The following is a 17,186-nucleotide window of genomic DNA, read 5'->3' on the forward strand; positions in this document are numbered from 1 at the left end:
AGTTTGTCTCTTTTTTCAGTAAGAAGTCACCACATGCCACATTGGGGAGGGTATGTGCTTTGGTGAGTGCTGTGAAGTGTGTAAACCTGGTGATTCACAGACCTGTACCCCTGGGGATAAAAATATATGTTTATAAAAAATAAAAATTAAAAAAAAAAAAAGAAGTCACCACATGCCAAACATAAGTCCATAAAGCCTAAAAGTTTATACAAATCAGATTCAGAGGGCTTTAGAATTTCCTTCAATCGCTACCAGCCATTCCAACAATCCCCTTTATGTAGAGAGGATCATGCTGCTTTAGTTGGAACATTTTCTGTGTTGCAAAACTTAATACTTTAAGGAAAGTGCATTTATTTTCAGTATCATCTGCAAATGTAAAGTAGATCAAAAGAATCATCTTCTTTATGCTGAATATGAAATATCTAATAATAAAAAGATTCAATTAATCTATAAAGTATTGGCACTATAATCAATTAATCTATAAAGTATTGGCATTTAATTCCATTTTATTATCACCTAAAACCCTTAAGTCTTGTGCTGCTATTCCCTGTTTTATGATGGTATAGTTTTTTTTTTTTTTTAATTCTTTGGGCATATGACTGTTCTTTCTTCCTTCAAAAGACAGACACTAAAGTATAGGAAATTTTTTAAAAAGCCAAAGTACCTTGAAGAACTGACATTTTGTTTGGAGAAAATAACCTGTTCCAGACAGAGCTGGGAAATCAAGGAATAATTGGGTAGTATGCCATCACCTCTTTGGCAATCCCATCCCAAGCTATGGCTGGAGCTCCCAAATATCAATCTTAACCATCAGCAAACTTCTAAAATAGCAGACACACCATCACAATATTCTCATCTGAAGTTACCAGATTGACAAGTTTTCTGTGTTTAAACAACACTAATCCACCATCTCTAACCCATCATCCCTTACTGCCTTGCATCATCAGCCTACTCCTCCCAGAGATGGAAAACAATCTTTCTCAGTTTTGTGCCCTTTTATAGACATGGGGTAGTGATTTATTTGGTCAATTAGCATTAATTAAGTAAGGTAAATAAAAATAATTTGATCATATGGTTTAGTAGAGTTCTTTAACAAGTCTACCACATTCTGATGTCACTAAGAAGGCAACATAGGTTGTTCCTGACCTTTCCTCATCACAAGAAGAACAACCAACAACTAACTATTCAAGAATAAGATACCACTGAGAAGCAACCTCTGCACCACAGAGACTGAGGTATGGCATTAGAAAGGTAAGAGAAGCAGCTACACATTGACTGCATTGTTCTTCCCCAAACCAGTGCAACATCATGTGGACAGATCTCTCCTGAGCTTCCTATTCCCCTAGTAGTAAGAGAAACCCCAAGGGAGACAATCTGCACTGCCCCAACACTGTGGATTGCTTTGCTACAGGAGCTCTTGCACTGATCTCACACCATAAGGACTGCAGGGGAATCAATGGGACTCAACCACCAGGGATCTGATTGTGATAGAGAAGACGGGAGGGACTTGCAACGATCAGCACACAGATCTTTGCAGATGAAATTCATATTTGCAGTGCTCAGGGACTAATCCCAACCAGCAGTTTTGCTCATCATCTCACCAACTCAGAGATGCACTCTGATCACAGAGAACAATGTGGGGTTCAGATCTCAAAGGGGTTTTGCTAATTCTAGAGCCTTGTTTGTCCATTCCCAGGAAGGGAGCTGAATTACAACCCTACCTGCTGCAAAGAGCGTCTTCTGACCACATCTGACCAGAAGAGCTGAGGACAATTCCTGGAAGCAGTACCAGCCTAGCAGTGCTCAAAATGAGATATGGGTGGGAATACCTGATAGCACCCAGAGCAAAACCAGTACCTGTGGAATATTCCTGTGCCCCACACAGGCAGAGGCATTAATTCATAGCCTATGCTGAAGGTAGTAACCCCTCCCAACTGGAGAGCCTTCCTGAGAAATTGAGAGTAGCCTGGAGTGGCTTGACCCCCTCTCAATGTGGCAAGAAACCTAGGACATAGCCCCACCTATTGTCAAGAATGTCTTCTGGCCCCTTCTGACTGGAAGGGCTGGGGACAACTCCTGGAAGCAGTGCAGCCTAGGGACACTCAAGCTAAGAGGCAGGTGCACAGAACTGAGAGTTTGCAGGGCAAAGCCAGTGGTTCTGCTCCATCAGAAAATTTGTGGTATGTAAAGGCAACAAGGATAAATACCTAGTAGTGCAATTGCTGGGTCATAGGGTAACTCTATTTTTTCTTTTTTTTTTTTTTTAAAGATTTTATTTATTTATTTGATAGAGAGAGATCAGAAGTAGATGGAGAGGCAGGCAGAGAGAGAGAGAGAGGGAAGCAGGCTCCCTGCCGAACAGAGAGCCCGATGTGGGACTCGATCCCAGGACCCTGAGATCATGACCTGAGCCGAAGGCAGCGGCTTAACCCACTGAGCCACCCAGGCGCCCCAGGGTAACTCTATTTTTAATGTTTTGAGGCATGTGTTGTAATGAGCACTGTTTTAAGCAACAACATTATAACATTCGCTTATAACATTTGTTATAAGCAACAAATGAATCATTTAACACTACATCAGAATCTAATGATGTTGGCAAACTGAACATTAAAAGAAAAAAAAAGATGACAAAGAACTTAGCCAGCTTTAGGAGCTGCTCTCCCACTGTGCTCAGTCAAAAAATCTAATTTGTAGCCCCACTCATCACTGAATACAGCCTTCAGCTTGTCCAGCCAAAGAACCTAACCAGAGCATATTGGAAGCTGCACAGCCCATCCACCAGACCTACACAGAATGGCACTATAGGAGAGAGAACATCTGCGGCTTCCCTCAACTACAGAGCAAAACTGGTGACCTCACTTGACCAGAGAATTCAAGGCACACTCTGGCTTGACTGGAGTCCTTAAACAATGAGTTGTCCAGGCTTTGGGTTCTGTCCTGTTTCCCTGCCAAGAAAGCTATTTCATATATTATTATTGAATATAGTACCCAGTCCTGTTCTTCTAGTAGGACTAACCAAAGAATCCAGGCAACCACAGAACCCATCCTACAGCCTCACTTAGGCAGGGAACTAAGACAGCAGTCCTACTCAATTGTTCTCAGCCGATGGCATACCTCCATGACATTAAGAATGAAAGAAGAGAATCATATGACCATCTCAATAGATACAAGAAAAAGGATGTGACAAAATTCAACATCCATTTGTGATAAAAAAAAAATTCTTAACCTGTTATGGATAGAAGTATCATATCTCAGTATAAGAGGCCACGTGTGACAAGTCCACAGTTAGCATTGTACTTAATGGTGAACAGTTGAAAGATTTTGTCTAAGATCAGGAACAAAACAAAGGTGCCCACTCTCAGCACTCCTATTCAACATGGTACTAGAAGTCTTTACAAGAAGAATCAGGCAAGAAAATAAAAGGTATCACAATTGGAAAGGAAGAAGTAAAACTGTATTTGCAGGTAATATGATTTTATATACATAGAAAATTCTAAAGACCAAATCAAAAGAAAAAAAACCTGTTATAGCTAACCAATGAATTCATTAAAGTGGCAGGATACAAAATTCATGTACAAAACAGTAGCATTTCTATATGCTATCAACAAATTTTCTGAAAAAAATCCCAATTACAATAGCATCAAAAACAATAAAATATTTAGAAATAAATTTAACTGAAAATGTGAAAGTTTTCTACTATAAAAACTATAAGATATTGATGAAAGAGATCAAAGACACAAATAAATGGAAAGCTATCCCATACTCATGATTGGAAGAATTAACACTGTTAGTATCTCAGTACTACTAAAAGTTATCTACAGATTCAGTGCAATCCTTTTTGAGAGTCCAAAGGCATTTTTACAGAAGTAGATAAAACACTCCTAAAATTCATATGGAAACACAAAAGAACCCAAATAGCCAAAGAAAGTCTGAGGAATAAGAACAAAGTGGGAGATGTCACACATCCTCATTTCAAGCTGTCTTATAAAGCTATAGTCATCGGAACAGTAAGGTACTGGCATAAATACAGACAGATAAACCAATGAAACAGAATTGAGAACCCAGAAATAAACCCCAAAATACACAGACAACTAATATTGGATGAGGGAACAAAGAATGCTCAAGGAAGGAAAGACAGTCTCTTCAATCAATGGTATTGAGACAATTGGATACTCACATGGGATAGAATGAAATCAGACTCACAAAAATTAACTTCATATGAATTAGACTTAAAATTTAAGTCCTGAAATAAGGAAACCCCTATAAGAAAACATAGGAGTAAAGCTCCTTGACATCCATCTTGGTAATCAATCTTTGGATAGGACACCTAAAACATAAGTGACAAAATAAAGAATGCATGAGAATACAACAAACTAAAAAGATTCTGTGAGAATACATCAAACTAAGAAGCTTCTGCAGAGCAGAACAAACCATGAACAAAGTGAAAACCAAATATTTGCAAACCATATACCTGATAAGGGATTAGTATACAGAATATATGAAGAACTTGCACAACTCATTAGTAATTAGGGAAACCACAGAGACATATATCACTGCATGCTTGTTAAAATGGCCATCATAGGGATGCTTGGGTGGCTCAGTTGGTTAAGCATCTGCCTTTGGCTCAGGTCATGATTCCAGGGTTCTGGGATTGAGGCCTTCATCTTTGGGTCCCTTGCTTGGTGGACAGTCTGCTTCTCCCTCTGCCTGCCCCTCCCCCTGCTTGTGTGTGTGCGCTCTCTCTCTCTCTCTCTCTCTCTCTCTCTCTCTGACATATTTTTGCTGTATATAATACCTTTATTCAGACATATGCTCACGACTAGAGTTAGCATTAATTTCCCTTGAACATTCATCACACTGTGGATCAAATGTCATTGGCCAAGCTTACGCTTGGAAAAAAGACCCAGCTCCTGAGGCCAAAGAATCTTAGCTAGGAGGAGCCAAATCTAACTAATAAAGAATTGCTTCTAAAGAAAAATGTAGTCTATGGCTGAAATAGCTGGTATAAAATAGATTTTGAGACCACATGCTATTTTATTAGGTACTTCAGAATTACCATCCATCTAAGTGGAAGGTATTACCTGGTTAGTTCTTGGAGTCTCCTTAGGTCCTTTAGACTTTGCTTCTCTCTCCATTGCACACCCTTCCTAGACTAGAAATTAATGCATGTCTCTAATCTCAGGGAAAACTAGATGGTAAGTGAGTATACTCCGTTTTAATGAAAAGAGAGAGTGAGGGCATACAACTGAACACTTCTCACAGAGTTTTAAGTGATGCCTATATTAGTGGTTAACTTAATGGAAGGGCAGCTACAGGATATTGCTGATTCTATACCTTCAACTGGCTAACAACTACAGGTTTTTAAATATTCCATTTAGTAAAAGTATTATCCAGAAAACCCTCCTTTCTGACCCACACGTTTCCCATTTCCCAATCCCACTCACCCTCAACACATACACACATTAGGAAATATACACATTCACAAACATCTAGAAATTAGATGCATTAGTGTACCTTCCGCACCATGTACTTACATCCATCGTGGCTAAAAAGATTACATTGAAATTAGCTTCTTTCTCTGCTACACTGAGATGTTCAAGGGTAGGGACCTCATCTGACTGCTCTTCATTCACAGCAAATAGAATAAGTTGGTACAGACTAAGTGTACAACACATGGTTTCTGAGCTGATTGGACTTGAGCCAAAACACTGAGAGACAGTCAATGTGAGTCAGAGTGTGACTTGTGATCTGTCAGAGGATAGGAGCTCTCACTGACCCTGGCACAATAGTAGAAGGCTACACCCCTGACCTCTCCTGATTTGTTTTTAAAAGCATATTATTCTCTAATGAGAATGTGGAAGAGAAAATGTTCCCCCAGGTGACTGTGAATCTGCCCCCAGGGTCAGGAAGCTTCTGAAAGGAAAGCATGTGTACTGTCAAGCTTTCTCTCCTATTATTCTGCCTTTTCCCTAGATTTAACATCAACTTTTCAGTTCATTTCCCTAAAAATGGCATATATTATGATTCAAGCAAGAGGATAGATCAGGAAGCCATGCATTTTCTAATCTGACATTTTCTAATCTTGTAGGAAGAAGATTTTGAGGGAATCCATAGGAACCAAGAAAAAAGACTGAATTTCAGTTCTGATTCCAAGATCTTTGGTGCTCAAAATCACCCATTCCCTACCCTCCATACCCACTTCCTGTCTTCCAAGCCCAGCTCAATAGAGGCATAAAAATCCCCTCTCAAAGGATTAATACTGACTCCATGGAAGTTCTGCTTATGTCTCCTCTAGGCGAGGACCATGGTCTCCTTCACAGGGAATTCGACATTGTAGTTGCGGTTTGATAAGGTAGATCCACTGTGGAAAAAACCTTGACTAGATCTATTACAGAAGATTTAGCTCTGAGGATCCGACTGTTTGGACAAAATCAGTTGAATTTTAAAAGCAAAATTTATGAAGAGATAGAAACCAATTCACTGCCAATATACACCCAGTTAATACCTTTGTCCACCTTGTGCCTTCTCTTTCCATCCCTTTAATAGTCTTACAACATTTTCTCATCTGGTGAAGGAAAACAGATAAAATTAGCATGTCAAAGCCAGTAAAAACATCTCAGTGTTGAGGGGGAATCTGCCAAGGGTGTATTGGCTGCAGGAGTGGGCAGAGTGGAGACTGCAAGACTGAGGTCCTCTTGTCATAAGTCATTCGAGTCCAAGAGCTCAGTAAAATCTCTGAGGCCAACGTCAAGGACAAGACAGAGAAGGGAACCCCCAGAACTGCATTGTCCTCATGCTCCATCCAAAGGTCTTATTGACATCAGGACATACTAAGCCACAATAGTTCCATTTAAATGAGGACACCAGAAGGATACTAGGAGCAGTCTCTGGAGTGGCTGAAGTGCTCAGGAGAATTCTGAATCATTAGGGTGGATCTTGAGCTGTGTTTTCTCTCAGAGGTTCCCAAATGGTTATAAGGAGAACAGAAAATAACATGCAGTTAGCACTCACATCTCCACTTATGGGTCCCCTGACCAGTTCTTCTCACCTGTCTTCTTTCTTGGGAAGTGAGGTATTGTTGCAATTAAGTATTTGGTTTGTAGACTCTAGGTTGCAGCCCCATTATATTACATACTCTGTGTATGTTTTCAAGAATTTCATCATTTGTAGAAGGTGAATATGATGTGCCCCAGATGATGATATACTTCAGTTATTAACATTTTAACAATATTTTCATGTCTTTATTTATGTTAGGGCTGATTCCATGATAAAACCTGTTAAACCCCTAGGGTCTGCCTGGGCCTGCTTAGCCAGAGTGACTCCATGTTGCTTAGGTATCCATTTTGTTGCCTAGGTAGCCATTTTTTTATTGCCATGTTGCCTAGGTAGCCATTTTGTTGTTTAATATATGCCTCAGCAGTTACTAATATTGGTTCTGGGTAACCGTTGCTAAAACACACACCTAAAATAAGGCCAGAAAGGTAAAAAACATCCAATCAGCCAAAGCCACATACATAGAGGTCTGCAGTTGTGCCCTATAAAAACTAGCCTGTAAGATCAAGGGGCATCACTCTCTTCGGAGGTGGCCCTGGTCAGTCAGTCTGACTTTTAATGCTTGGCATAGAATAAAGCTTTATATAACTTTCACTTTGTCTCAGTCTCGTTCCCCTGGCCAGTCAGTCTAACTTCTAATGCTTGGCATAGAATAAGGCTTTGCAGAACTTTCACTTTGTCTCAGTCTTGTTCCTTTGATAACAGACCCAACAATTTACACATAGTTATTTTAATAACTTGACGCTAAGTTGTAGCCTTAATGCTCAGAACATACAAAGGGCTCCTACAAATAAGAAAAGTCAGAAAAATCCAATTTTTAAGATGGGCAAAGACTAGAACATGTACTTGCAACATAGGAAATACAGCTAATAAGCATATGAAAAGGTACACAACATAATTACCCACCAGAATACATAAATTAAAATCACAGTGAGGGGTGCCTTGGTGGCTCAGTTGGGTAGGTGTCTGACTCTTGACTTTCGCTCAGGTCATCATCTCAGGTTTGTGGGATCAAGCCCCATGTGGGGCTTCATGTTCAGGGAGGAGTCTGCTTGTCCCTCTCCCTCTCCATCTACCCCCACTCATTCTCTCTCTCTCTCTCTCTCTCATAAAGAAATAAAATCTTTAAAAAAAAGAAAGGACCAATACCCAACTTTTGTAGCAACATGGACGGGACTGGAAGAGATTATTATGCTGAGTGAAATAAGTCAAGCAGAGAGAGTCAATTATCATATGGTTTCACTTATTTGTGGAGCATAACAAATAGCATGGAGGACATGGGGAGTTAGAGAGGAGAAGGGAGTTGGGGGAAATTGGAAGGGGAGGTGAACCATGAGAGACTATGGACTCTGAAAAACAATCTGAGGGTTTTGAAGGGGTGGGGGGTGGGAGGTTGGGGTACTAGGTGGTGGGTATTATAAAGGGCACGAATTGCATGGAGCACTGGGTGTGGTGAAAAATAATGAATACTGTTATGCTGAAAATAAAAAATGAATTAAAAAAAAAAAAAAAAACACAGTGAAATACCAAGCTTCATAAAAGTGTATTAAAATGACTGAGGATGTGGAGCAATTTTCATTGCTCATGGGAGCATTATTTGGTACAATCAATTCAAAAAGTCCATTTGGAAGCTTCTTTGAAAACTAACCTTAAATATACACCTTCTCTCCTACAATCCAGTTGTTTCACGCCATCTGTGGTATACACGCCTTATGGAGATTAGGGTTTACCTCTACACAAGTATGTGCATGTATTTTTATAACAGCCTTACTCAAATAACGGGAAATGGCAACAATATTAATTTGCATGGATATGAAAAAGGATAAATTGTGATACATGAAGTGGGATACTATTGATTATTTTTAAAAGAATGAACTACTACTATATACAACCAGGTAGGCATAAAGATGTTTAATAAAAGAAGCCAGACATATAGGAAGTATATTCTATAGGATTCCATTTCTTTGAACCTCAAGAATAGGCAAAACTAATTCATATTTTTAGGATTCCAAATTGTTAGGGTCCGTGACCAAAGGAAGGAGACTGACAAAAAGCAAAAATCAAACAAAGCTTTATTTCACGCCAAGCATCAAAAATCAAACTGACTGGTAAGGACCATCTCTTATGAAGAGACAACAATGATGACCACCACATGGTCACTCCCAAGAAGGCCGCTCTGGATAAGGCTGCTCTGGAGGAGGCCGCTCTGGACGAGGCTGCTCCCCAGTTGGAGCCGCTCCCAAGAAGAGGCCACTCTGGACATGGCCGCTCCCAGGACGAGGCCGCTGCTGATGCGGTTGCTCCCCAGACAGGGCTGCTCCCCGGACAGGGGCTGCTCCAGCGAGGCCGCTCCCTATACAGGCCACTCCCAAGAAGAGGCCACTCTGGACGAGGCTGCTCCCAGGACGAGGCCACTCTCCAGACAGGGCCGCTCCCCAGACAGGGGCTGCTCCAGCAAGGCGGCTTGCGGCAGCTCCAGGCCCGGGCCCGGGGCGGTGAGGCTGCTCACAGCAGGGCCGAGGCCCAGGGCAGCAATGCCCCTCATGGCAGGGCCGTGGCTCGGTGGTGGCGAGGCTGCTGGCGGTGAGGCTGCTGGCGGCTAGGCCATTCTCCGTGGTGCCACTGCCTAGGACTACGATGACCAGGACGACCACGACGCTCCCGATGACCATGATGACCACGACGCTCCAACTCTCCCGAAGACTACCCTAACGGCTATTCCAACGGCTATTCTAAAGGCTATTCTAATGGCTATCCTAACAGCTATTCTAACTCCTCCTACTACTCCAAGGCTATTTTGAATCCTCCTTCTACTCCCCCGACCCCAGCCTCACAAACTAACATTTAGAGAGGTGGTTGAGCCCAGCCCACACACAAGTGGCCAATGGGATTTCAACTCACCACAGTAAATATATGCGCGCCCCACTGATTGGATGTCTCCATCCAGCCTGGCCCTCCCCTATATCTGGGGTTTGCAACTAAGTTCCTCTGGCTAACCAGGCCCTTACACAAATAATGGTTACCTTTGAGAGACTGTTGATTTGGAGTTGACTGGGAGCTTTGTGGTGGCTGTGAGGATTCTACATTCTCATCTATATAATAGTTATACTGACATATACATACATAAGACTTTCTTGAACTATACAGAAGATTGGTGCACATTCTTTATGTAAACAATATCTCATTTAAAGAGAGGGAGAGAGAAAAGAAAAAAAAAATGAAGTTAAGCATTTAATTCAAACTGTTGGGTTGGAGGCGCCTGGGTGGCTCAGTGGGTTAAAGCCTCTACCTTCGGCTCAGGTCATGATCCCAGGGTCATGGCATTGAGCCCCACCTTGGGCTCTCTGCTGAGTGGGGAACCTGCTTCCCTTCTTCTCTCTCTGCCTGTCTCTCTGCCTACTTGTGATCTCTGTCTGTCAAATAAATAAATAAAATCTTTTAAAAAAACTGCTGGGTGTTTCACAGAGGTATGAAATAGTGGAGCAAACAAAAGGCACAAACAAGTAAATAATAAAGAGAAAAGAAGAAATCAATGAAATAGAAAACAAAATATAAATATGATAAGATTAACAAAATCTGAAATTTTTCTTTACAGTGATTACTAAGATAGCCAAAACTGTTTCAACAATTATTTGTTAGAAAGAAAATAGTAATAAGCCAGGGAACTTAAGTGGCCCTCCCTCCAAAAAAATACAAAAAACATGACAAATACTGTCAGAGAAAACTTTATCTGGATTCTGGAAAATAAAGATTTATAGCAATCACATGGATTTTTAATCAGGTAAAAGACAACTGAAACTATGTTTGTGTTGCCTTAGTTACTCTCACTATGAAAGTGAAATAATATTTCACAGAATCAAAGAAAATATTTGCAAACCAAATGTCTTCAGGCAATCTACTATGCAGAATATATAAAGAATTTTTTTAATTCCTTTTTTTTCAAAACCAAAAAAAGATAAGCAACACAATTTTAAAATGGACAATGAACTTGAAAAGGTATATCTCCAAAGAAGATACACAAATGGCTGACAAGAACATGAAAGGATTCTGCACATTCTTAGGCAGGCATTTGGAAATCGCAAATTAAAACCAGTTAGACTATATCTTGGTCCATATACACTATGGAGTATTATGCCTCCATCAGAAAGGATGAATACCCAACTTTTGTAGCAACAGGGACAGGACTGGAAGAGATTATGCTGAGTGAAATAAGTCAAGCAGAGAGAGTCAATTATCATATGGTTTTGCTTATTTGTGGAGCATAAGCAATAATACAGAAGACATGGGGAGATGGAGAGAAGTGAGTTGGGGGAAATTGGAGGGGGAGATGAACCATGAGAAACTATGGACTCTGAGAAACAAACTGAGGGTTTTGGAGGGGAGGGGCATGGGAGGTTGGGTGAGCCTGGTGGTGGGTATTATGGAGGGCACATATTGCATGGAGCACGGAGTGTGATGCATAAACAATGAATTCTGGAACACTGAAAAGAAAAAAAATAAATAAATAAAATTCAAAAAAATAAATAAAACCACAGTTAGAAATAGAACCTCTTCCTTTTCTATTGGCAATATTACCAAGCTTCAAAAATAAAAGCCATGTGGTGCTGGTGGGGAAAAAAAAAAAAAAAAGGACTGTTAAGTGGAACAGAATTAAGAGCTCATAGACATATGTGAAATTTAATGTACATCAAGTTAATTCCAAAAATCATTATGAAAAAGACAAATAGCATAGTAAAAAGTACTGATAAATATAATTTTACTACTAAATCATATATATTATAAATACTATTTTACTACCTAGAGGGGAAAAATGGATTTCTACCTAATGTGACACAAGAAGGTAGACTCTAAATGGATCAAATAACTAAAGTTAAAATAGAACAATGACGTTATAGAAGAAAACATAAGAGAACATCTTTTGACCTACAGCAAGGAACCTTTAAACAAATGAGAAACTTGATGAATTTGATTTCCTCAAAATCTAAGATTTGTCTTCAATGAAAAACTTGATGAATTTGATTTCCTCAAAATATAAGATTTGTCTTCAAAGAACATTATGAACAAAGTTAAAAGGGTAGATGAGAAAATGGATGAGATATTTGTACTGTGTAGAACAAATAAGAAATAAATAAGAACTTAATGTCAGGAATCCATAATAAATTCTAAAAATCAAGATAAAAGAGGAGTGCCTAAGTGGCTCAGTGAGTTAAACCTCTGCCTTCAGCTCAGGTCATGATCTCATGCAATATGTCCCCAGGATCCTGGGATTGAGCCCTGCATCAGGCTCTCTGCTCAGCAGAAAGCCTGCTTCCCCTGTCCTTCCCCCGCTGCTTGCCTCTCTGCCTACTTGTGATCTCTGTCTGTCAAATAAATAATGAAATTGTTAAAAAAAAAAAAAAAGATGAAAGGAAGTAAACCCCAATAGAAAAATAGCAGAGGATATATAAAAAAATTCACAAAAATTAACTTCAAAGGGCTACAAGAATAGAAAACAATACTGAAATTCATTAGTATTATAAGATATGCAAATTAAAACAACAAAGAGATATCTATTTACCCCTATTAGGCATGCAGAAATTAGAAAGTCAGATACTGTTAAGTGTTGGCAAAAAGTAGAAGAGAGAGGATCACTCATTTTCATTTGGGAAAATGTAGAGAGATACAGCCATTCTGGAAAGGAACCTGGAATTACTAGGTCACCTTATGTCTATGCACATTCTGTGATATAATAATTATTGCTAAATATAGACCTCTAAAATTTCTCATACAGAGAATGGTGTTATATGGTATAATACTATAATATTTGTGGTTCTGTTTTTTGTACTGGTAAGTGTTGTGTAATTTAGATATCCTTCACTAGGAGAAGACATAAATGGAAATTCAAGATATATGCACCAAGGATATTGCACAACAGTAGGGAGAAAGATTAGATGAACATGTGGCATTGTAAATGATATTAAAGACTCAGTCAAGTGAAAAAGATAAAGAGGTATATAACACAATATCATTTATGTAAAATAAAAATATATGCACAAACAAATCATTTTTGAGGACAAACTAAAAGCATTGCATACATTAGAATGGTCATTAGGTCAATGTGAGTGAGGTATGGATGTATATTAAGCAAAGAATAAAATAAATGCATAAATAATCAAGAGAGGGTCTTTGAAATCACTAATTATACTCTATATCACATATTGAGGAATATAACTCAATTCTTCAAGACTGAGAACAAACAAACAATAGGAAAAATTAAGATTGCATGGTACTATACAGAAATACAAAGTCAGTAAAGGAACAGACTACAGAGTGTAAAATAGACCAAATTTAGCAAGAGTTTAAATCTCATATAAAAGACACTTAAAATTGATCAGAATTTCCTCATAAATGGTGCTAAGTGATCACCATGAAGAAAAAACTGGGATCTGTACACCATTCCTTACATTAGAATTAATTCTGGATGTATCAAGATGTAAATGAAGCCACATGTGTATGCAAAGCTATGAAAATCTTAGAAGAAAAAACATACCTTTTATGATTTTTTAAAAGCATACCTCTTTAACAACAGAGACCTTTCAAATATTAACACAAAAGCAGTCATAAGGGAAAAGACTGATTAAATTACAAGTGTGTGATACAAGAATCTATGAGGTCAACTGGCAAAGTAAAAAAAGACTTATTTTTAATGCAAAATCAAAGAGCCCATTCTTGATAATACTCCAGGGTTCTACACAACAGCAAAAGAAAATTGAACAGCCCAATAGAAGAAAACTAGCAGGAAATGAAAATGATTGATTAACATTTAAAATTATGCTCATCCTCAAGTATAATTAAAGTATCCTATAATAAATTAAGAGTGAGATACCATTTTTTGACCTAACACATTAACAAAGTTGAAGAGTTTCACAATACCAAATGTTAGTAAATGTGTAACTAAATAGAAACTTTTATGCAATTTTAATTGCTGTAAATTAATGCAACATTTTTATAGGGCAATTGACGATATCTATTGACATTTTGAAGGAATGTACCTTTAGATCCTGCAATTAAACCTCAGAAAGTTATCATCAAATATATTTGACAAGGACACCAGGACACAAAAAGTTCACTGTGGCACTGTTTTAATGTTTAAAGATTAGAAAAAAATCAGTATGTCCATTAATATGGATATGGTTAAGTAAATTACAGCATACTTATACCATGGAACATAATCATTTATTTTTAATGAGTTAGATTTATAGGTACTGTGAAATCAAAACTAAGCTATAAAAAATGTACAAGTCAAACCACAAAAACAATAAAATAATAAAATTCAAGCTACTAGCATTTCCTTAAGGTGGGCATGGTAACTAAATTGCACTTGAAATATGATTGCGGAATTAACAACTTCAGGGCATTTCTTTGAATCCCACATGGCTATACTACCATTTGATAGCCTATTCTTCCACCTACTTTCTCTTACATTCTTTGACCTTCAGATGCTATGAATGTATCATTTGGATCTAAAATTTATCTTTGAAAACATGTTTTCACTAGCTTGAGAGAGCTGTAGGAGTAGTTGCATTTTCTTTTTTTTTTTTTTTTAAGATTTTATTTATTTATTTGACAGAGAGAAATTACAAGTACACTGAGAGGCAGGCAGAGAGAGAGAGAGAAGGAAGCAGGCTCCCTGCTGAGCAGAGAGCCCGATGCGGGACTCGATCCCAGGACCCTGAGATCATGACCTGAGCCGAAGGCAGCGGCTTAACCCACTGAGCCACCCAGGCGCCCCAGTAGTTGCATTTTCATGTGGCCAATCCAAAGTCTTAATTTAATAGTTTTAAAGTCTCTTTCTATAAGACTGTCCTTGGTGAATTATTTCCACAAAAGAAAAGCTTGGACTTTATGTCCAGTAAATTAACAACTTTAATATAAGAGCCCACCCAAAACCCCTGCTATCATGCTGATATTAAGGCCATGCTAACCAAATTCAATCCACCACTTAAGGTGATCATATGGCACCAAAACAACCACAAACCAAAATGAAATCATGAGGCCTAGAACGCAGCTGCAGTACTCGGAAAATCGGCACTGAGAAAATCCAATATCTGCTTATATTTGCTTCTATTTAATTACCGTATAAATGAAGACATGCATTTGATAACTAGTAAGCCCTGAGAAGATAACTGCTGAGCTGTTTGGAATGACATGGGCATAAGGTTTGGAACAGGGATGTTAGTGTGGATTGGAAACTTTAGTCTGTGACCTCATGTACAGCACCGAGTGCCCTAGGATGTCTCAGAGGATGCAAAGGTAATAAAGCTGAGGGCTTTTCAAGCTCCAGGGAATGCCCTGTTTACATACTCTCAGGACCTCACCTCTAAATGTATCCTTGAAGGAAAAATGCTCTGTTCAGAACTGAGACCTAGGAGAATTGTCGTTTGTACCTTGAAAGAAGAAAGGCAGAAAGGCTGGAGGTGGAGTCAGACTCCTAGGAATGACTCTTGTGCAGGCCCTGGGAGGCATTACTTTGCCAACCCACAACAGGTGCTGTCCTTAGAGACTGGATCTGCAGGCTGCAGAAATCATTGCCTCCCCCACTTGATCCTCCATTCCTTCACCAGTGACCTACAGCACAGTTTCTCCCTCCTTTCCATCCTCAGGTGAGAGTGGACAAGTTGTTGATGGGTCTCAGTCTGTAGGAATCTTCAGTATCTGTTGGGGGTTGGGAGGTAGGCATGGCATTGGAAATGTAAATTTGGTCATTTACTTTCTTGCACATCAAGATGTTCCTTGCTAGACTCCCAGAGACAACAATTGTATTCCCACTCTTCTTCAGAATGCCAGTCTAAAAGTCCTTTTCCAGACTTTCTTCATCAGGGATGATTATTTCCAGAAAGATCACAGAGGCTGTGCCTCTTGCTATTGAAAAGCAACTGCCTGATTTTCCCTTTCCCTCCTCTGTCAGCTCTTCAGCCTTCATTGTTTCTCTCAGCTTGCATGTGTCCTACCATGTCCCATTGAACAGGCAAGTGGCTGTGAGGAAAATAGGAATCTTGCTTTGAGGAACTCCATCAAGAGCTCCTTGCTCTTGAGTATTCTCTGGGTCGAGATGTGAAGGAATAGGACTGCAAGGTACACTGTTCTAGGAAGGTCAGCACTGCTGGTCAATCCCATGGTGAGTTAGGATAGATAGTAGAGTACAGATCCCATTACAATCAGTGTTGGTCTTCTAGTCCCAAAGAGGATACTAGCCCCCACTGTTGGTGCCCTCACACACAGACACCCCATACATTGGTATTCTTCATATACAAGTCAGGTGGGTTCTCAAAACACCCAGCTTTGTTCAGGATCCAGTTGGCTCAGTACCTACTCTGTGATGTCTTTTGTTATTGTGAAAGATTTGGTGGCCATGAGGGTACATTTATGAGAACATAAAATACTTCAGTGAGTATATCTGTGGTGTGTGAATGTCTGTGTGTTTATATAAGATATTGTGAAGCTGAGAGTGAGTAGGTATATGCAGCATGTGGCATGTGTCTATGACAAGGAATAACGCCATGTATGCAGTTGTGTGTGAGACGCAGTCACTAAGGGAAGATATCTGGAAAGGCCATAGTAGTTACAATGCTATCTTACCAATTCAGATGCCTTTTATTTCTTTTTCTTATCTGATTGCTGTGTCTAGGACTTCCAGTCTATGGTGAATAAAACTGGTGAGAGTAGACATCCTTGTCTTGCTCCTGATCTCAGGGGGAAAGCTGTCAATTTTTCACCATTGAGTATGATGCTAGCTGTGAATTTTTCATGGAGGGCCCTTATTAGGTTGTATCTTTGGGGTAAATACTCAGTAGTGCAATTTCAGGGTCATAGGGGAAGCTCTATTTTTCATTTCTTAAGGAATCTCCACACTGTTTTCCAAAGTGGCTGCACCAACTTGCATTCCCACCAACAATGTAATAAGGTTCCCCTTTCACCACGTTCTGTCCAACACATTTACTCTTAATAGAATTCTGAATACAATTGTATTTAAGTCTACCATCTTATTTGCTTTCTATTTTTCCAGTGTATTCCTTGTTCTTTTCATCTTTTTTGCCTTCTGTTTGAGTATTTTTTTCTCATTCCATTTTATACATCCCACTTCATTGATTGCT

The sequence above is a fragment of the Mustela nivalis genome (assembly GCF_964662115.1).
Source record: "Mustela nivalis genome assembly, chromosome: 9".
Lineage (NCBI taxonomy): Eukaryota > Metazoa > Chordata > Mammalia > Carnivora > Mustelidae > Mustela > Mustela nivalis.